The 21,906-nt window shown below is 39.6% G+C and overlaps 1 protein-coding gene across 3 annotated transcripts in view; it reads left to right on the top strand.

The window, feature by feature from the left end:
* The first annotated feature begins 201 nt into the window (after window positions 1-201).
* Window positions 202-21,906, top strand: part of pja2 (praja ring finger ubiquitin ligase 2) — a 109,638-nt gene continuing 87,933 nt past the window's right edge. For all 3 annotated transcript variants that reach the window (XM_039759414.1, XM_039759415.1, XM_039759413.1), the window contains exon 1: window positions 202-287. The gene's annotated coding sequence lies outside the window, so the exon portion shown is untranslated. The remainder of the gene's footprint in view (window positions 288-21,906) is intronic.

Genomic DNA, 21,906 nt, shown 5'->3' with positions numbered 1-21,906 from the left:
CAAGAAAATATAGCAGCCGTGCACACTCCCTGGAACTTTGCCCGGCCCTACATCACACATTCAAGTCTCAGCAACAGCGAAGGCACAGCAGCGCATGCTCGCTATTGACTACTAACGGGCCGGCTGCAGACGCCTCTAACAGGAACTCGGCATCTGATTGGTTGAAGCTCCACGAGCGCCTGCACGTACGGCGCTAATAGGACTCCGGAGTACGACTGATTACAAGCATGGATCGTGACGTCAATATACAGTAGTGGTGGGTTGGTTTGTTTTAGAGCTGGATTCCGGTAAGGATTATGTTTTTAAATAAATACAGAGCAACTTTAGTTAAAAAATATTAATAACAGAAAAGAACTGGGATGTTTACATATTGTTATTTTTTTTGACATTATAGGTATAATGTTTGCAGTCATGGTTAGCCCAGGCGAGGCCTAATGTTTATTCATCTCTAGGTAGATGGGAGTCGAGAAGGACGCGGGGCTCGGTTGCAGTTCTTTCGAATTCGGCCTGCAGGTGCTTTTTTAACAGATGGTATTAAAGCAAACGCCTTTAAAGAGCTCATGGTCTTTTGAGCCGTTATTGGTTAAATGTAAACGATTCAGTGAAAGGGTACGCTGAGCAGAACAATTGACTGTATTCAATTCTTTTGCATACAACTTTCAGGATTCACTTTCGTTTATTTTTTTTTTTAACTTATTAATAGGGTGATTTTAGCAAACTATACGCACTGGTGCGGTATAGTCAAATACATTTCCGAGTCTTGTGGTAGCAGGTCGATGTTTACTGGATGCAAATCTGTGGTTTAACGTTGAAAGACGCATGCGCCGAGGTAGACAGTGAGGTAATCGGGGGACCTGTAATCAATGATGAAAACAAGTGTTTTTTTTTCTCCCAACTTCAGACGATTCATCGAGTATTGGGTTTTAGGATGTTTATTTTCTTGTTATTTTAAAGTCAACAGCATGGTAAAGTTTTCTTTGTGCTTTATTAGTTCATCTATCTAACACGCCAAACATCGGTGTTGGACTGGAACGCTAGTCGAAAAGCTCATTGCCATGTGTGAGCCTAGCGAGCAGTTTCATTCTGTTTGGGATGTTAGTGTAACAGGCTTAAAGTCAATCAGCAGCGTTTCTTCCACTTGAATTTCACCATGTCTTCCAGTTTTTACTCCAGATTTACATTTTCTTGTATCAGTTTCGGTATGATTTCCCTCAAGGTTTGTTGTCATGTCCGACAGAACACGTTGTGTCCGCTTTACTGTTTAGCAGTGATTAACATTATCAAGAGATTTTTCTTCGAGCCTGGCGGGGTCATCATTACTACACCACATGACTGATTACAGTATCTTAAAACCTTTAGTACTGAATTTATGACACTGAGCTTTATTTGAATACAGTTGTATCATTTTGGTCTTTGCAAAGGTTATACCAGAGATATAGGTTCTGCCATTCTCTTGTATTTTGTGCATACTGTATATTACATAATGTTCTAGGCAACAGTTTCTGTATTGAGTGCACAGTCATGAATTAAATAAAAGCATACAGTGAAAAAAAGTACATGCCTAGTATTTTTACTTTCTCTGTAATTTTAGGTTCATAATCATAGTGACAAAGTACTTTTCAGGTGTATTTGTATTAACCTACAAATGTGGCAGTGAAGCTCATTTACCGCAACATAGCTTGCACAAATTGCTCTCATTGTGTATCTTTAACATATTCATATAAAACATTTTAAATTAAGGTAAGAAATGGTAGGTTTTTGGTTGTCTTTGGTTATCTTTTGTCATTAATATTGTGTGACCTCTTTTGAATACAAGCATCTGGTAGATGTAAAATATGCAGCTGCAATAGTAATCCCTATCAGTTAAGCAGATTTCAGCAAGCAAATGAATCTTTCACTTTGAATGGAGGAAAAAAAAAACTGTTACAAAAATGCATTGAAAGCAGAAAATTGGAGATGTCAAAAAATGTTAAAAGTATTTCTCATATATGAATGTGTTTTTTTAAATATATATAATTTAGCCACATTAAGGTCATGCCTATCTAGAAAAGAGTATAATCCTCATTTTTGCTTGTAGAAAAACTGTCTGTCTTCAAGACACACATTCAGTACGGTTCTTGGAGATTTTGGTCCAGGCTGACTTGATTACACCTTGTAATTCTGCAGATGTTTCAGCCCTATGTTCTTGAAGTAAACTTAACTGTTAATTTCATCCCAAAGATGAAACACACAAAAGGGTGACGATCTGGTGATTCTGTGGACAATTGTTGTAAACTGAAATCACCATTATGTTCTTTGTACCAGCATTAGGTGATATGTCTTTTGTGACAATTGTAGTTTTTCCAATAAGTAGTAATTTAACAAAGAATATGTTGTGGTCATAAAGGGGGAACACCTGGTCAGGAAGAATGCTTAGATATACATTCGAAGGAGGTACACATTTGATAATAAAAGATATGTTTCAAGAAAACAGTCCTCGCCCAACTCCAGTATGATGACCAGGCTGAGATAGGCAAGGATAAATCCATTCTGTTCATGCCCAGTTCTGACTCTAAATTCGCCATGTTGAAGCTGAGATAAAAACCAAGGGCCTCATGTATAACACCATGTGTAGAATTCACACTAAAACACCGCGTATGGACAAAAGTGGAAATGTGCATATACACAAAAAAATTTGGATGCACAAAACTGAACGTAAGCCAACTTCCACGCACTTCAGGTCCTTAAATCCCGGTCTGCGTGAAAAGTAATGCACATTCACGTGCCTGCTGCCCCACCCCGACACCTCTCAGAATTACTCCCCATTTGAATATGCAAATCAATATAAATAGCCTGTTACATTCAGAGTTTTGTGAAAAGACAATGGCAAAAGCATGGGGGTGAATGCAAATTGGAGGCAAGGAAAAACGTACTATGTGTTAGCTTAAGCCGTGTTATAAGCAACAAAAGTAAAGTGATGGAGTGATGCAGAGTGGCAGAGACACTCGAAAGTTCAAGTTCAGAAATTTGCACAGTGCCCAAAATAAAAAAAAAAAAAAGTTGTCAGATGTCAAAGTTGAGGTGAAAAAATTGAGTTGTAGCCCACTGTCAAGAGTGTTATACGGAAGTGTATTTGGACATAGAGAAAAGAAAAAAAAAATTAAGGACACAATGAAAGAAGATAACGGTTGAAATGTAGATTTTAATCTTGAAATTTCCACTTTAATTTCTTAGTTTATTTTGTCATTAAAGTAGAATGTCGTCCCATTGTAACTGAAGTAGCATGTGTTCCCTGACCATTATTAATCACTATGTGCTTCTTAAATGGGCTTTCTCTTTCAGAGACAGAAGCACACAGGAACTGATATACACACAGAATGACAACAACAACATTTATTTATGTAGCACATTTTCATACAAATAATGTAGTTCAAAGTGCTTTACATGATGAAGAAAAGAAGAAAAAAAGACAAAGTAAGAATTAAAATGAGACACTAATTAACAGAATAAGTGTAAGGCCCAATGGCCAGGGAGGACAGAAAAAACCCCAAAAAAAAAACTCCAGACGCCTGGAGATAAAAATAAATAAATAAATAAATAAAAAAACTCTGCAGGGGTTCCAGACCATGAGACCGCCCAGCCTCCTCTGGGCATTCTACCTAACATAAATGAAAACAGCCCTCTTTTTATTTAGGGTTCTCATGGAAGGACTTGATGATGATGGTCATGAGGACTTCTGGGGTTTAATCCATCAATGTAGGAACATCATGGTGCTTTGATTAGGTGGTGGTGGCGCAGGTCAACAAAAGAAAGAGTAGTGGTTAGTACGGATTTTAGAGCCACCATGAATAGTTTATGATAATAAATTGAATGTACAGAGTATCCGAATTAAATTAAAATGAAGTTATGAGAAGGCCATGTTAAAGTAATTTTTAGCAGTTTTTTAAAGTACTCCACTGTATTAGCCTGGCGAATTCCTATTGGCAGGCTATTCCTGATTTTAGGTGCATAACAGCAGAAGGCAGCCTCACCACTTCTTTTAAGTTTAGGTCTTGGAATTCTGAGCAGACACACATTTGAGGATCTAAGGTTACGATTTGGAATGTAAGGTGTCAGACATTCCGATATATAAGATGGAGTGAGATTATTTAAGGCTTTGTAAACCATAAGCAGTATTTTAAAGTCAATTCTGAATGACACAGGTAACCAGTGTAGTGACATCAAAACTGGAGAAATGTGCTTGGATTTTCTTTTCCTAGTTAGGATTCAAGCAGCTGTATTCTGCACTAGTTGCAAATGATTTATGTCTTTTTTTGGGTAGTCCTGAGAGGAGTGCGTTACAGTAATCTAGTCGACTTAAAACAAAAGCGTGAACTAATTTTTCAGCATCTTTCAATGATATAAGATGTCTAACTTTTGCTATGTTTCTTAAGTGAAAAAATGCTGCCCTAGTGATCTGATTAATATGCGATTTAAAATTCAGGTTGCAGTCAAGTTACCCCTAAGTTCTTTACCTCCGTCTTGACTTTTAATCCAAATGCATCAAGTTTATTTGGCAATAATGGATACTAGCCAACACGCCGCATAATCAGGCCGCTTTTTAAATGATTTTTAAGCACAGAGGAAAAAATAAACATTTGAAAAATCCGTAATTTAATAAACCACCAATAAAAGTAACATTGCAACAATGCACACTACAAACCAACATACAATTGTCCGTGACTGAAAACCGGAGGAGCGCCGTCGCACCTTCTCCTTCCAAAGCGAAGGACAGGGTTGAACGATGCTCGTTCAGTACGCACTGCTCGCTTATGTGCCCACTCCCAACTCCCTACCTGAGTCGATTTCGTCTGTGTACAGTCCACACGCACCTGTGAGTCACTTTGACTGTTAATTTTCCAAACACCGCCTCAGTCGGTTTCCACGTTGACTTTTCATTGTTCTTTGCGGTTCCGGCTGCTTTTTTTTATATATAATCCACCAAGTCACCCGACCGGGGTGGGGGGATTTACAAAGGGCAGGGACATAATCAGTGTGAGCGTATGACCCGCACGTACTGGGAATTTCTCGTTCATGGGGAACAATTGCAAGACCCGGTCTCCATCATGAATGGGGTTCAACGGCTTACCCACGCCTCCCCACGCCGGGTAAACACACGTTGATCCATTCAGTGTAGCGCGTGTGCGGTACCAGACATACAAGTGCATCACAGACCTGTTAATGCTCAGTCTCACGTGGCTGAAAGCCACTTGTCCCTCTAAGAATTTGGACGCCGACCGCTGTTATGTCGTGTAACTATTTAGCAGGCGGGAGTCTCATTCGTTTTCGGAATTAACCAGCCAAATCGCTCCACCAACTAAGAACTGCCATGCACCACCACCCACAGAATTGAGAAAGAGCTATCAATCTGTCAATCCTCTCCGTGTCCGGACCGGGTGAGGTTTCCTGTGTTGAGTCAAATGAAGCGAAAGGCTCCACACCTGGTGGTGCCCTTCCGTCAATTCCTTTAAGTTTCAGCTTTGTAACCATACTCCCCCCAGAACCCAAAGACTTTGGTTACCTGGTTGGCTGCCTGTTGCGGGGGCCTGCACTGGTGAAGTAGGTGAGACGGTAATGAAACAGAGGCACAGGGCTTATTGGCTTTTAAAGACTGCTTCCTTCATTGGGTTTTAACCAATGCATGGAACGAACCAACTCGCAATCATCCGTGCGGCGCTCAGGCGCGGAGGGTGAAACGGGAGGAGAGGAGAAGGGCGTCCACTCCGCTCCCTCCGTCATGCTTGTCTGCTGATTTCTTGTTCAGTATGCACTGCCTGCTCATGTGCCCACCTCCAACTCGTCATTTGAGTCGTTGTTGTCTTTGTACAGTCCAGATGCACCTGTGACTCACGTAGACTTTTAATTGCTCTGTGCGGTTTTGGCTGCCTTTCTATATATAATCCACCAAGACACCCGACCAACGGTGGTAGCGAGGTGGGAGGGGGGTGTGAACAAAGTGCAAGAGCATCTAAGAAGACACATGTTTGTCGCGGATGCGAATTGCTGTATGTAGCGTGTAAAACAGTTTGCTATGGTGCCCGCGGTCGTGTGTCGTAACCGAAAAGTCATTTTTTAATGACTGCTTACTTTATTGTGTTTTAACCTCAGTTGTAAAGGAATGTTTTAAGGATCCCATGGGATACCCCTCGCAAACAGTTTTACACGCTGCATATGGCGATTCACCTCCGCGAGAAACATGCCTCTATAAACAGTCAACGTGGGTCGGAGCAGCATGTGACCTCTACGACAGACGAATATAAATTACGCCGGTTTTTCTGTGTCGTCGCATCCGAGTTGGTGGGCGTGGCTCTGTGAGTTGTCGTCGTATCCAATGGTCTTGGAGTTGGTGGGCGCGGCTCCTTCCTGCACACGACATAGGTGTCTTACTTGTCGGCGGCTTAGTGAATCCACGCTCCTTCCGGCGTGCTTTCCATGGTTGTCTTGCCTTAGTGAATTATATATATATAAAAATTCTTTTCTTTTTTCTCTTTATTTAGCTTGAGGAAAATTACTATTCATCCATTTAGAAACACATGTAAGACATTTTGTTAGTGAAACAACAGAGTCGTGGTGATCAGGTGCTATTGATAAATACAGCTGCGTGTCATCAGCATAGCTGTGGTAACTCATGTTGTGCCTTGAGATAATTTGACCTAACGGAAGCATGTAGATCGAAAAGAGCATCGGACCCAGGATAGAGCCTTGTGGAACACCATATAGGATATCATGTGTCTTTGAATTGTAATTACCACAGCTAACAAAGAATTTTCTACCTGCCAGGTAGGACTCAAACCAATTTAAGACACTACCAGAATGAATACATTACATTAATGATATTACAGCTCTCTAAACATTTTAGAATAGTGAGATGTATACTTGATATCATTTTCATGATGAAGGGCATTAAAGCATGTATTAAACATGGTGGTATGGTGGCGCAGCAGTAGTGATGAGCTGGCATCCCATCCAATGATTGTTCATGCCTGCTGAAAGATGGGACACTCATGACCCTGAATGGAATAATTTACTGCAACAATACTGTTTCTGTCAAACGTTCCAACCCCTAATTCCTGTCCTTCCATTTTCTTTCTTCACATAACCAATCATCGCCCAATGAGCTCTGTAATAAATGTAAAGCCAGCTATAAGCTTAGAACACTGATTCATCAAACCTTTTATGGAAAATTTGTAAAATTCTTCATTGTATATGTTTAATTATTCCATCCATTCAGGGTTGTAACAATCCTAGCAAGTGTCAAGCGAGAGGCGGGAACAAGTTCAAATTGACTGTGGCATGGCTGAATGAAATCCATGCAGATGCTGGTGGCCTTCTTTAGGCAGTGTGTGCTATAAATTTTCCTCCTGGGCTGGAAGCTGTATCCCGATAATCCTCTGCGCTTTAAACACAACCTTCCATAGAGCTTTCCAATCAGCTGCTTTGCAACAATGATACCACACACACATACCGTGGGTTGAAATGCTCTGAGTGGTGTGCCGAGAGTAACCGCTTAAGCTGCTGTGGTATTTGGAATCGTTTGTTCTTTCCATGCACTTTTATATTGTTATAGAATGACTACAATTAAGTGAATTTAAATTTTGTGAATGATATGCAGTTAATTTCAATATATTTGATAAATTCTGTGTCACTGATGCGAATCTGAAGAAAGGGAAGACCACACAGAAACACTAGCACTGCTTTGACGCTGGGTGCTACCAGTTTGCAAAACTGAGCAGAAACGTGCATATGCATTTGCGGGACCCTGCCGTGAAAATGGTTTTACACTGTTTAATTTTTATACATTGCAATGTGAGTGTGGAAACAGGTGTACACAACATTTTTTGTGTGTACCCACTGTTTATACATGGGGGGCAATAACCACCTTCCATTTCATTCTCCCCCTCCTCCTCCCTTCCTGCAAGCCAAAGATGTTAACTTAAATGGTGAGTACAGTATGAAATAGTTGTTTCTGGTAGGCTAGGCACTTTTTATAACTTTTTGGTTAGTACATTAGAAAAATTATTGGTATTTTTGGTAAATTATGAACATTATACAACCCTTTTTTACTATGAAAAGGTTAAGTAAGTTGTGGGAGGTTCGGAACGCATTATGGGTATTTCCATTATTTGTTATGGGAAAAATAGTGTTGACTTACAACCAACTTGAGTTACAACCAGCCCTCGCGAACAAATTGAGTTCGTAAGTCAAGGGTCCACTGTATAAATAGTTCGGACAGTTCAGGGCCAATAATCCACAAGTGCCAGAGAAAAAAAAGCAAAGCAACAAAAAGGATTTACCTAAAGTAACATACCAAAATAGCCATGTGACAAACCGGATGTGCAGTGACCTACAGCATCGGAGTACACTGACTTTCAGGATTTTTTTTTCTCTCTTTTGGCTCTTCATAGTTAGCAGGCTAATTCATTGGTCACATTAAGACCTAGGAGTGATAAAGTATTTTACTTTAAAAATCAATTCTGCTTCAATCTGTAATATCTGAATATCAAAGTTTCCACCACAAAAGAAGGGTTTAACTATTTGCAGCATTGAATATTTAAGTTGAGATACAGAATACTTCTTTTTGAATGGCAGGGTTGCAAGGAGAAAGCCACTTTTCTCCAAAAAAAACATTGCTGCTTGTCTGCAGTTTGCTAAAGATCACGTGGACAAACCAGAAGGCTATTGGAAGAATGTTTTGTGGACGGATGAGACCAAAATAGAACTTTTTGGTTTAAATGAAAAGCGTTATGTTTGGAGAAAGGAAAACACTGCATTCCAGCATAAGAACCTTATCCCATCTGTGAAACATGGTGGTGGTGGTGGTGGTAGTATCATGGTTTGGACCGGTTTTGCAACATCTGGGCCAGGATGACTTGCCTTCATTGATGGAACAATGAATTCTGAATTATCAGATAATTCTAAAGGAAAATGTCAGGACATCTGTCCATGAACTGAATCTCAAGAGAAGGTGGGTCATGCAGCAAGACAACGACCCTAAGCACACAAGTCGCTCTACCAAAGAATGGTTAAAGAAGAATAAAGTTAATGTTTTGGAATGGCCAAGTCAAAGCCCTGACCTTAATCCAATTGAAATGTTGTGGAAGGACCTGAAGCGAGCAGTTAATGTGAGGAAACCCACCAACATCCCAGAGTTGAAGCTGTTCTGTACAGAGGAATGGGCTAAAATTACTCCAAGCCGGTGTGCAGGAATTATCAAAAGTTACCGGAAACGTTTAGTTGCAGTTATTGCTGCAAAGGTGGGTCACACCAGATACTGAAAGCAAAGGTTCACATTAGGGATGGGCGGTATCCAAATTTTGATACCGTCAAACCTCCTCCCTATTTTACCTCGGTATACGGTATTACCGTGAATAATAAAAAAATTTGTGACGTAAGGCTCAGACAGCATCACCAAACTGTTGGCTTGTGCCTAAACCGTTCAGAAACTGAATATCAAACACTAATACTGAAACAATAACAAAATAACATGCAGAACAATATTAACAACTTTTATTAGCAACAAATAGCAGTTTATAAAAAAGTGCAAATACAACAGTCAAACAGAATTAAATTAACATAAACATCCAGAACAGTTTTCCAGGAGACGCAGCACACAAATCAATTAAATTAAATCACACCGCCTGAACAACTTTTAATAACAAATATGAGCAGCTTATAAAAAAGTGCAACTAGACCCACAACAGTCAACCAGAGTTGAATTAACATAAACATCATCCATATTATAAAAAGTATTGCCAAGCAATAGTCCTAAACAAAAACGTCTTCTTTCCAATATCGTTTTTAACGTAAACCAAATAAAAATACCTGAATCAATTAAATAAAAATAAACACAGTGCGAAAAGGAACGAATGGCAAGTGGCATCAATCTATTCAAGATTTCGCTAGAAAAACCAGCATTTTACTTTGTCCGGCTTTAACAGGGCACGTTGTGGACCGACAACTTTACCTGCGGTGCTGAAAACCCGCTCCGATGGTGTGCTTGTGGCACAGACACGCAGGTACTTTCGTGCCACTCGCGACATCTGGGGAAAACGCCCGGCAGCATTTTTCCACCAGAGAAGTGGGTCCTCGTCTCCTTGAGTAACTGGCTCCAAACAGTAGGCTGTTATTTCAGCTCCGACTCGGTCCTCTACGGTGCCGACGGGACCTGCCATTGCATCAGATTTTTTTTGCAGCATACTCCCCAAAGTCATCTTTTTTCGTGAGGGTGCAGGTTGCTCCTCTCCCTCTTCCACTCTGATGGCCACTGGACCTGCTGCCTCTTAGCTCACGATCTCAGCCTGTAATTCAGCCTTGGTCTCAGCCAATGCGTTGTCATCCGTCTCATATCCTCCACGTAACGAGGGTCAAGGAAAGTGCATTTTCGCAATATTTTGCGCACTGAATTGGATTCATACTTGGCCTCCAGCTTTGTTAGAATTCCAGTTTTGATTGACTTTGTTAGCTGGGGTCATTTTCTGACGCAGCCAACACATTGTCCCTGCAGAGCTGTAGTATGGGGAGGATACAGGAACTGGTCACATAATTTTCTGCTGACAAAATATCAGTGAAGTCACCGACTGGTTTCAGTGCTTCGTGAACAGCTTTCAAGACGTCTATGTCCTGCCAGGTCAGGGACAGGCTGCTCCTTCTGTCATCAGACAGGACGTGTCTGATCACTTGGGCCTGCTCGAGGATTCGCTCCACCATTGCCAGTTTGGAGCCCCAGCGAGTTGCGCAGTCCTGCCGACGGATGGATGGATGAATTAATTAATGAATGATGAATAAATGATTAAATAAAGTATCTATCTATCTAAATGAATAGGCCTAAATAAACAAATGAATGAATAAATAGGCATAAACAAATGAATGAATAAATAGGCATAAATAAACGAACGAATGAATAAATAGGCCTAAATAAACAAATGAATGCATAAATAAATAAGTCCATTAACGTATATTATTCCACTTGGTGAAATTTGCATGCACATTTATTTCAGGCTAAATAAGTCCCTTATGTGCATCAAGCCTGCATTTACTTGATAAAAAAATACAGGAAAAAATTACAATTTAAAAAATGGTTTTCTATTTTAATATAGCCTACTTTTCAATATAATTTATGTGATGCAAAGCATATATATATCCCTTTTTTTATATTTGAGCCCCTGCCCCTGAGGAACTCTCTGCACGTTTTATGCTTACCGTTATGAGACTATGTTTTGGGAGTCCCAAGTCCACTTGCTTCTTGTGGAGTTCATGCTTACGTTGCCAGCTGTGTGAAAAGGCCCGACAATATTACGGCATAGTCCGAGGGCGGTTTTTGCCTCTGGTCATGCAATCCATTTGTGACAGCCAAGTTTAGATTGTGACCGAAGCAGCATAGCCACGCCAATGCAGGGACCTGATTGCGGCATGAATGTTGGCAGCGTTGTCAGTGGTTATGGCTGAAAGTTTTTCTCGTCAAGTTGCCATTCCTGAAGTGCAGCTCTGAGCGCAGCAGCAAGATTGTCTGCTGTATGACTCTCAGGAAAATACGTAGTTTGGAGGCATTTGGATTCAAGTTTCCAGTCAGGTGTAATAGTATGGACAGTCAGAGACATATATGGAGTCATGTTAACTGGCGACCACATGTCAGTTGTTAAGGAATAACTGTGTGACGCTGACAGCAGCACTTGAACATTGTCTCTAACTTTACTATATAAATGTGGGACGGCTGTTTGTGAGAAATATTTCCGTCCAGGCAGCTCGTACTGGGCATCTAGGACCTTTACCATGTCCGTAAAGGACTTTTTTTCCACTGTGTGGAAAGAGACCATTTCCTTCGCCAAGTATTTTGTCACTTCATCAGTACAGGTTTTCCAACGGACACTGTCCCTTTTGTACTTTGTTGCTTTCCCGAAGGCCCCCATTATCGCCGGCTGCGTACTGGCGGTGGACCTAAATGTTGTTGGTCCTGCATCGGGAGGCGTTGAAACTGTTGCACTGATTGAACTCGGGTCCATCCTCGCAGCAGTGAGTGGATGGTGGTTTCGTATATGCGACCTTAGGTTCGATGTATTTCCATCTCTCGCGGTCACCTTTTTGTTGCACAATTTGCAAATTGCCTCGTCCGTATTTACCGCCTCTCCTTCTCGTTCGGCCGAAACCCGAAATACTGCCAAACTGCAGAAGTTGTGTTCTTTTTCGAGACCAGGTCACTTGGTGCGCGACTCGCCATCTTTCCCCACCTCTCTCTTTCTCCTCCACGCTGTCACGTGATGACAACCACGCATCGCATACGCATTTTTAGGCATTAAATAAATTATATTTAATATTTAATCCTTGTCTCCTATATAAGTGCATTGTTTTTATGACGGTATAACGGTATTGAAACTGACACCGTTGCTATTTTTAGATCCCGCGGGATACCATATTACCGTTTTACCGCCCGAGCCTAGTTCACATACTTTTGCCACTCACAAATATGTAATATGTAATTTTCCTTAATAAATAAATGACCAAGTATAATATTTTTGTCTCATTTGTTTAACTGGTTTCTCTTTATCTACTTTTAGGACTTGAGTGAAAATCCTGATGATTTTTTTGGTCATATTTATGCAGAAATATAGAAAATTCTAAAGGGTTCACAAACTTTCAAGCACAACTGTAGATCCATACACAATCAAATTGTATGTTGCAAGTCTGTTGTAATTAGCACACAGCTCTGCAGACCATGTCTAAAATGTGCACGGCTTGTCCTTATTGAATTTGGCTTTGACCTTGTTACTCTGTAACTGAATCTTAAAAATTTTCAATGAGTTTGCTCATAAGCAGTGTCTCCATCTTAGAAAGAGCAGTGGAAGTCGCAGTGGGAAAATGCAACATTTTTCCCTTAATATCATTTAGAAATAAGTCCGGGGTTGTACGAGATGTTACTTTTTCAAACAGGTCCCCAATGTTTGCCCCACATCCTTGCAGTTGAACATTGAGTTTGTTTTAAGGGCTAGCTATACCACACAGAAATGCAATGTAAGCTATGAGCTCTGTGTCATCCATCAATGATGCAATTTCTTCTGCTCTGGCAGATTTAAGAGAAATTCCATTACTTTGTTTCTCAGCAAGAAGAAATGCTCTGCTGTCATATTTCATTATGCTGAAGGAGGTCTGTGTACACCTTTCTGCTTTATTTCAAGAACATTTTAAAATGTCGATGCTTCAAGCTTGAAGAAGAGTGAATGTGGTTAATACGTTTGGTGACTGTGTTCATTGTTTCTTTCATCTTGACAGACAACTTTGCAGACAAAACGGATTAATGAATTATGCAGTGCAGCAAATGAATAGCATGATGCTCTGTTTCTAAATGCAAGACAAAGCCTTACTAACCATTGACCTACTGCCATCAGTAACCAGGAGGTTTATTTTACTGTGTTCCAAAAATATCTCTTTAAAAACTTTTCACTGCAGCAAAAATAACATCATCCTTTGCATGATCTTTCAAAGGCATAGGACCTAACAACTCTTCCTTGAAAACCTCACTATTGAAGTATCTTACAAACACAGACAGTTGGGCTGTATCTGTATTATTCATTGATTCATCAACAGCGATGGCTATGTTTTCCACTGACTTTGGTTCTGATAAAAGTGTTGAAAAATAGTCCTCATATATATACAGTAGTCCTGAGTCTGACATGTGTACCTGTTTCACTCTGTTAATAATTGCGTGTTTGTTTATATCCCAAGCAAAGAGTTCCTCCTTCTGGCCCAAAGTGCAATATTTTACCAGTTCAGCTTTCAAAAATAGCTTGTGCTTTTTAGATAATTTCCAAGTAACACAAAATGAAGATGCTGTTGTGTAGTTGTAGCTGCTGACAGAATTGTTACAGGGCTTTCATAGGAACATTTCTGGAATGCAACTCTGTTTCATCTGGCAGTGCTGCTAGGCAGTAAAGCACTGTGGAAGCTGGCATTCTTAGTTTTGTAGTACCCTTTCGCGTTAGAAACCTTGTTAACTGAAATTGTGGTTTGGCAGATTAAACAGCATGGACTGGTGTTGGCATGGGATGGTAAAATAAAGGCAAAATCATCTGTCTATTAAAGGCTGTGATGGTCTGTTTTTGATTTCTACCTTTCTGTACTTGTTTCCACTCGCCATTGCACTTGATGCCCTCCAATTTTAAATACATAGTAGCTGTAGATTATTGTCTGATTGCATAAACACCTTCCAAACTCCTGATTAGACATTGTAGGACAACTGAAATCATTTGGATGGACAGACTTTGAGTCGCATTGCTAATGAAAGATTACTGTTTTTTGTGGTCGCTAGAGCCCAACCTTCTATTTCCTATAGGTTCATTGTCGTTATCGCTACCAAATTTGAGGAGTGTGAGTGTGTATATGTCTGTATGTAAATGAGAGAGAGAGAGAGATATATATACATGTGTATATAATATACACACGCATGTACAATAGTATCTAAACTTTATTCAGACCAGTTGTGCAACATAAAAAAGAAGGAAAGAGATTGAAAAAATAAATTTCACACGATAGTGAATGTATCCTCTTTTTATATTAACCTTATCTGGTGGAAGGTGTGTTTCTCATACTCTCACGCTAGCAGCAGCACACAGTGGTACAAGACATGTGCCTCCTGTATTGTGACTCTACATGGTGGTATAAGAAGAGATAAGATGCATGTGTAGATTACATATGGGGAAAAATGTTTTTTTGTGAAACCTCTCATTTTTAACTCTTAACTTTGACTTTAACTTAACTTTTTTTAACTTTATAACTCTTGTTTAAATTAACTTGTGTAAGGTGCTGTGTTAGTTTCTGTTATTGTCTTTGTCATGGAACCTGAGTTGCCTGTAAAATAACATCACTGTGTAAGAGTTCATTGTATTTAAAGCTATTGATGTACATTTATATTTGAAGCTGTTGATCTGAGCTGAGTTGCATCATACAGCTATCTTAATGTTAATTTGACTGTGTAGCTCTGAATGTTCCTCTTTGGTAACGCAAATGCTTTTTAAACCTCAGCTGTTGTAGCCAGCTGCTTTCTCTTTTCCATACTATAGTTTTGACAGTTTGTGAAAGACTGATTTTTTTTTTTTTTTTTTTGAATTTCCAAGCCATAGTATGACATGAAAACTACAAGCTGTCTAAGGATGTTTACATGTGCTGAAGCTATGGTCCATGTTTTCCATATAGAAAAAGTTATTTAATCCATTGAATGAAACTAGAATTACGTCAGTTCTGTTGTACTGTAGTACTGGCAGTTTTGCTTGCAAGCTAAGGCTCATAACTGTGTTTAACTGATGTGGGTGCTTGTGCTTTAAGTGTTTTGGAACTCTGTTCGAATATATGTTTACACTCATGGCAAGTCATTTTACCCTTCTGTCCCCACCTTTTAGTCACAATTACAGTCTGATAAGTGAAAAGGTTGATGTACTAGAAGTTAAATTTGATGCCTTAGACAACTGGATCTCCCCCATCCTACACTGTTGCCCAGCTGGTATTGCCTCCTTTTTCCAGCTGTTAATTTGGTGACTCCATGTGACTTTTTTAAATGTCTGCCCCAACTACATTGTGACCTACATCACCTGGGGCCTCATGTATAAACGGTGCGTATGCACAAACATGTAGCGTACGAATGTTTCCACGTTCAAATTGCGATGTATAAAACCTAAACTTGGCGTAAAGCCATGCGCATTTCCACGGTAGCTCATACCCTGGAGTACGCAAGTTCTGCGCTCAGTTTTGCAGACTGGCGGCACCCAGCGTCAAAGCAGTGCTGCTGTTCCAGTGTGGTTTCCCTTTCTTTTTTAGATCCACATCCCTGACGCTGCTTTATAAATACACTGAAATTAACCACATATTGTTTATTAGTTTAATGCATCTGACTGTAATTAACCTGTAACAATATAATGGTCTACAGAATGGTCGAACTATTCTAAATACAATAGCTGCTTTAGCATTGTTGTTCTCACTGCACCTTCTTCTTTCCGCTGCTGTTAGGGGCTGCCACAGCGGATCATCTTTTTCCATATTACTCTCACTGCACCACTCGGAGTATTTATGTCACTGTATCTGAGTGGGAAATCACAGCTGTACAGCAGCTGATCGAAAAGAGAATTTTCGGTATACAGCATCAAGCACACACTGCCTCAGCCATGCTGTCTACTGAACTGCTCTCATATGGTAAACGCTTCAGAGCCTTTTCATCCCAAGAACTATAAACGCACTCAATCAATCCATCAAGTGCTCCTTGTAGAACTGTTTGTACTTAGAAGTACAATTACCTCACTGTAAACTTGCGATACAGTTAATAATATTACACAACCTCAGCCACTTTATAAAGCAAGTATTTACCTATGATGATGATATCATTTTTAAGATGAAATGCAGCAAAATGTGTTTATCTATCCATCCATTATCCAACCCGCTATATCCTAACACAGGGTCATTGGGTTTACATACGGATAAAACTTTAACTTCATTTAAATAATCTATATTGTTAATAATTAAAATGCGAGTACATGGTGCCGCAGCACTAGTGAGGAGCTGGCGCTCTGTTCATGGATTGTTCCTGCCTTGCGCTGTATTCTTGCTGGGACTGGCGTGACACTGGAAGGATAGATGGATAGAATAATTAAACATGTACTATGAAGATATTTCAGTGTTCCTTAAAGGTTTTGAAGAATCGCCGTTCTAAGCTTACAGATGGCTTAACGTCTATTACAGAGCTGATTGTGTGGCGATTGGGAATTTGGAGAAAGAGAAAAGGACAGGAATTGGGGATTCGTACATTTGAAAGAGACCGTACTGCTGCAATAAATTATTTCATCGAAGGTTGCGCACGGCGCAGCAAGCATCAAGCGTGAGACATGTTTAATAACATGCTTTAACTCCTATCATCATGAAAATGATATCAAGTGTACATCTCAGTATTTTAATTATTCAGAAAGCTGTAATATCATGAATGTAATGGATTCTGTGTCCTGTTGGAGGAAATGAAAGCCCGTTTAAGAAGCACGTAGTGATTCAAACACACAGAGCACATAGAAGATCAAATACAAAACCAAGCATTTAACGTGCTACTTTAGTTACAATGGGATTTGAGAAACTAGTAAATTAAATGATTTAAAGGTGAAGTTTATGATGTTCTACTTCAATGACAAAATAAACTACATGATTAAAGTTGACATTTCATGCTTTTTTTTTTTCTCCCACTGTGTGCCTATTTTTTTTTTTTTTTCTCTGTATCATAATAAGCTTTCATATGACACTGAGACGGTAGGCTACGACCCACCTTTTCACGCCAACTTTGATATCTGACAACTTATTTTCTTATTTCGGCCACTGTGTGACTTTGTGAACTTGAGCTTTCGAGTTTCTCCGACACTCTTGTCACTCAATCAACTTCCTTTTGTTGTTTATACCACTGTTTAAACCAACAAATAGTACTTTTTTCCTTTCCTCCCTGTGGTATTCGCTAAAATTCTCCCCTGTGCTTTTGCAATTACCTTTTCACAGAATGCTGAGCTTAAGGGCTATTTATGTTGATTTGCATATTCAAAGAGGTGTAATTCTGGGAGGAGTTGGGGTGGGGCAGCAGGTGTGTGCATGTGCGTTACTTTTCACGCTGACCGGGATTTATGTAGCGGAAGAACGTGGAAGCTGGCGTTTGCACAGATTTATGCATCTGGATTTTTTTTGTGCATAAGCACATTTTCGCTTTTGTCCGTACAGCATGTTCTAGTGTGAATTCTACACACGGCGTTATGCATGCGGCCCCTGGTGTGGTACTCCCCAACAAACACTGTTCCATCATTGGGTCCAAACATCTATGCTCTTGGAGAGAGATTAACTTTGATTCCGTTATCTTTACCATGTGGACCATTTTATGAATATTTCTTTGTCTGTCCTCTCTGCTTAAAATAATTAGTTGTTTGCTTGTTGATGTTGTCCTTTTGGCTTCATCAATACTTGACTCAAAGGGTTTCCAGCTGAGTCTGAGGTGTTTGGAATGAAAAGTAGCACTTCCAAATCTGAGGTTATGGTCCTTTTTTCTCTCATACAGAGTTGCTTATGTGGACACTTTTTCTATAGTGTCGTTTCTTGTGACTGAAGACAGAGAGATATAATTAAAGTTAGTAAAAATCTTTTATTGATACACACCAGGCAAAGGTAAAATGACAGAGAAGCACAGTCCTAGGACACCTGCCCTTTGTCTGCCCTGAGGGGTTGGTGTCCCAAATTTTTATAGGGTTTTTGTCTTATGACTTTAGTTATACAAGTATTTCAAAATATTAGCCTGAATCAGCACTAACAGAAATCTACAGGTGGAATACATCTGTTCGTTTCCTTAGTTTGGGGCTCGATGAGTCCACACTTGTGGTTTTTTGTGTAGTAACCTTTAAAACAAGAAGTAGCACTTAGCACGCATACTTTGGGCACACAGGGTCTTCATGACCCTTGTCACGTACACCATGGGCAAGCAGGGTCTGCATGGCTCTTGTCACGTACACCAGATTGATCAAGCTGTTTTGTATTTTTCCACACTTATTATTTTTTTCAGGTAAGGACTGAGCAGTTGTCCAAACTGAAAGTGAAACTATTCAAATATCTCAAGGTTTTGTTCAAGTGGGGCAGCAAGTCTGTTAATGTTGCACAAGACAGTGGCAGTGAATAGGGTGCCAACTCCTTTATTGAATCTTTTTATGTACTGATTAGTCTATATTTCCTTTTTTCTGTGGTAACAAGATTGGGGTGCTGACTGAAAAAAATGAGACTGCATGGTAAGTGGCCTGAGATTGTGAGATTCCTGCTATGGGCTACAAGGCTGACTTTGTTACATATAAACACTATTTCCTGCTTAACTAAAAACCTGAAATCTTTCGATTGAAATTTGGTGACATTTTTTTTTTTTTCCATTTGTTAATACTTCTCATTAGTAATGTTCTAGTGAATGGGACATTATAATGCATTACATCCCCCTGACGCTGACCGTGATATCACAGAGAAATGGGGTGTGCCGATTTATGCAAATGAAGGCTATTTGTAGAAGCAAAGTGAAATGAGCAAGGTTAAGTCAAACTGCTTGAATAAGTATTAAGTTATTGCATCGTGTGTCACCTCTTTGAGCAACTGATCCAGTTCTTCATCTAATGTTCAACCTTGGAAAAAATGCTAAAGTAGAGATTACAATTCCCATCACCCCAGCTGATTACATCAGCATTTACAAAGTTTAAATAAGAGCATCAACCAATCAGATGTGGTATGTCATCAGTGGTAGCAACTGCAGTGTTTTTTTTTTTTTTCCTCTTCAAACTTCATGAATTACCCAGTGGAGCCAAACCATGATAGAACAGAATGAATCATGATTTTTTTTTTCTTTCTATTTTCTTTTCTAATGCTGATCGTAGTGCTGGGCGGTATACTGGTTCATACCAAAAACCGTTTTTATTTTTGTTATGATATGGATTTGTCTTATACCGGAACACCGGTTTAAATAGCCTAAACAACATTCGGAACGTGGCGCAGCGGGAAACTGTTTAAGGGGGGACCATTTTCACTGCTGCACCGCAAAACAGGAATGCCGCAGAGTACATGCGTTAGTGGAGGTATTGAGCACTGAAAATGGAGAGAGAACATTCCTAAACGGAAGCTGTAGCAGACAATAAAGTTGAACATGATGACACAGAAGAACTTTTTAACGAAAAAAGGTGCCGTGTCTGTTGTCTGTTAACATGTCAGTGGACAGAGATTGTTAACATTAACAGAAAGTGTAGTTGGTTTACAAAAAATATTTACTATTTATTCCTTTTCTAAGACATGTTCAGTGCAATACAACTTTTGACAAGCACCTCTGGATATTTTACTAAGTCTAAATGCCTCTTTGGATGGCTGACAATATGCTGTCAAAATTATAGTTTAAGTTTTTACAAAATTTGTTCAATAAAAAAGTTCTATATTTTGACTGCAACTGTCATGCAATGTGATTCCTTCACTTCATTAGTGCCATCCCCTTGAAAACTATCACTTTATGAGGCCATGCAAACCTGTATTAATACTTGTGTGCACATTAAAATGTTGTTTTTTTTGTACAATGTACAATGCTCATTACAGTGGAATAGGTTATTCCTAGCCAGTCTACTGAAGTAATTGCAGTGGAAAATGTGGTTAACATCCATTCATTCATGAGGAAAAAAATACCGTGATATAGAATTTTGGTCATACCGCCCACCCCTAGCTGATGGAGATGCTTTTTTCCTTTCAGGGCAATGCTTTGGAGTGAATAAAAATAACATTTTTGATAGATATTCATTCAAATCTTCATTAAAATTTTAGGCTTTGTTGCTAATGGTGAGCAGAGATTTTTTTGTAGTTTTTAGCTTTGACTGAATCGCGTTTAAATTGCCTTGGTAACATTTTTGAATATCAATTTAATACTGAGTTATGCTCATTCACACCACCACCAAGGACTGCATGTGGCATGTTCAACAGTAAGCAGCTGAAGTCAATGAATAGTATTAGTTTGTTTAAAGAATAATAAAATTATACAGAAAAGTAGTTGCATGGTACTTTTGATACATCTTATTAACCAATTGTACCATAACTAAGGCTTATTGGCTTAGACAATTTCCCAGGCAAAGCTGGGTAACACAGTTATTTATAGATATCACTAATGTGGCTGAATTAAACTATATCTGTTTGTTTGATCTGGGCTAGCCAATATGTAATGACCAACATCTCTCATTAGAGTCTTGACTAATCAAAATGTAATTTTAAATATTTAAAATTAAGTTATAATTGGAGTTAGAGAGAGAGGATATATTTTGGAAACTGCTCACCATTTGCATGGTTTTGTGGTTTCAACTTTAAAAATGTCGCCTGAGTTCAGGAGACTAGCCCAGATTTTATTGAAGAATTAAGTAAGGTCTGTGCTGACCAACTGTTTGGTGTCCTCTGTCACCTTTCAGTCTGTCCCTAAGGCTTCAGAAAGTGCCACTGCTGTGGAAAACATTCTGCATTCTTCCCGTTTCAAAGAAGACCGGCGCCTCTACACCTATTGACTATAGACCAGTGACACTTGCGTCTCGCATCATGAAGACTTTTGAGAGACTGATCCTGGAGTATATGAGTCCTCTTATGGCAGACCATGTAGAACCACAGTAGTTTGCCTATTGGATAAAGATTGGAGTGGTGGATGTACTTATCTCTCTGCTCCACAAGGCATATTTTCATCTGGACAAAGCTGGCAGCACCGTGAGGGTTATGTTTTTGATTTCTCCAGTGCCTTCAATACCCTCCAGCTATCTCTGTTAAGGGGTAAACTCAAGAGCTATGGTGGATGAGCCTGTGGTGTCCTGGATAATGGACTATCTGTTGTGCAGACTGCAGATCGCAGTTTATGAAACTCTAAACTGTTTTCTGACATGAATGTAAGCAACACTGGAGCACCACAAGGAACATTTAGGAACTTTAATGACAGGTTGGACTTATTTCGGAACACAGAGGAATTGTAAGAAAGAGTATAGCAGGCTCTTTTTACCTTGGTAGACTGCATTCCGTTAATGTATAAGTGACATTTTCTACAACTCAGTGATGGCCGTTGTGATTTTCTACATTGTGATGTGCTGGGCTGGTAAAATCACTTCAGGAGAGGCCCACCTAATCAACAGGCTAATTAACGGGGCACTCTGGACCTCCGGAGGTCACAGTGAATGACAGAGTTAAAGCAAAACTGAGTGCCATTATTTGCAATGCTGCACATTCTCTCTTTGACACACTAACTCTGAATACTTTCAGACAATTAATCTTTTGGCAGAATTGTGTCAAGAGAAGCTACTGGGGCTCCTTTATACAGTACTAACAGCAATATGTCTGCATAATGCCTCAATGTGACAGCCA

Source organism: Polypterus senegalus, chromosome 7 (assembly GCF_016835505.1).
Source record: "Polypterus senegalus isolate Bchr_013 chromosome 7, ASM1683550v1, whole genome shotgun sequence".
In the NCBI taxonomy this organism is placed as follows: Eukaryota; Metazoa; Chordata; class Cladistia; order Polypteriformes; family Polypteridae; genus Polypterus; species Polypterus senegalus.
The sequence above is the reverse complement of the archived record's forward strand: the minus strand, read 5'-3'. Positions and strand labels throughout refer to the sequence as shown.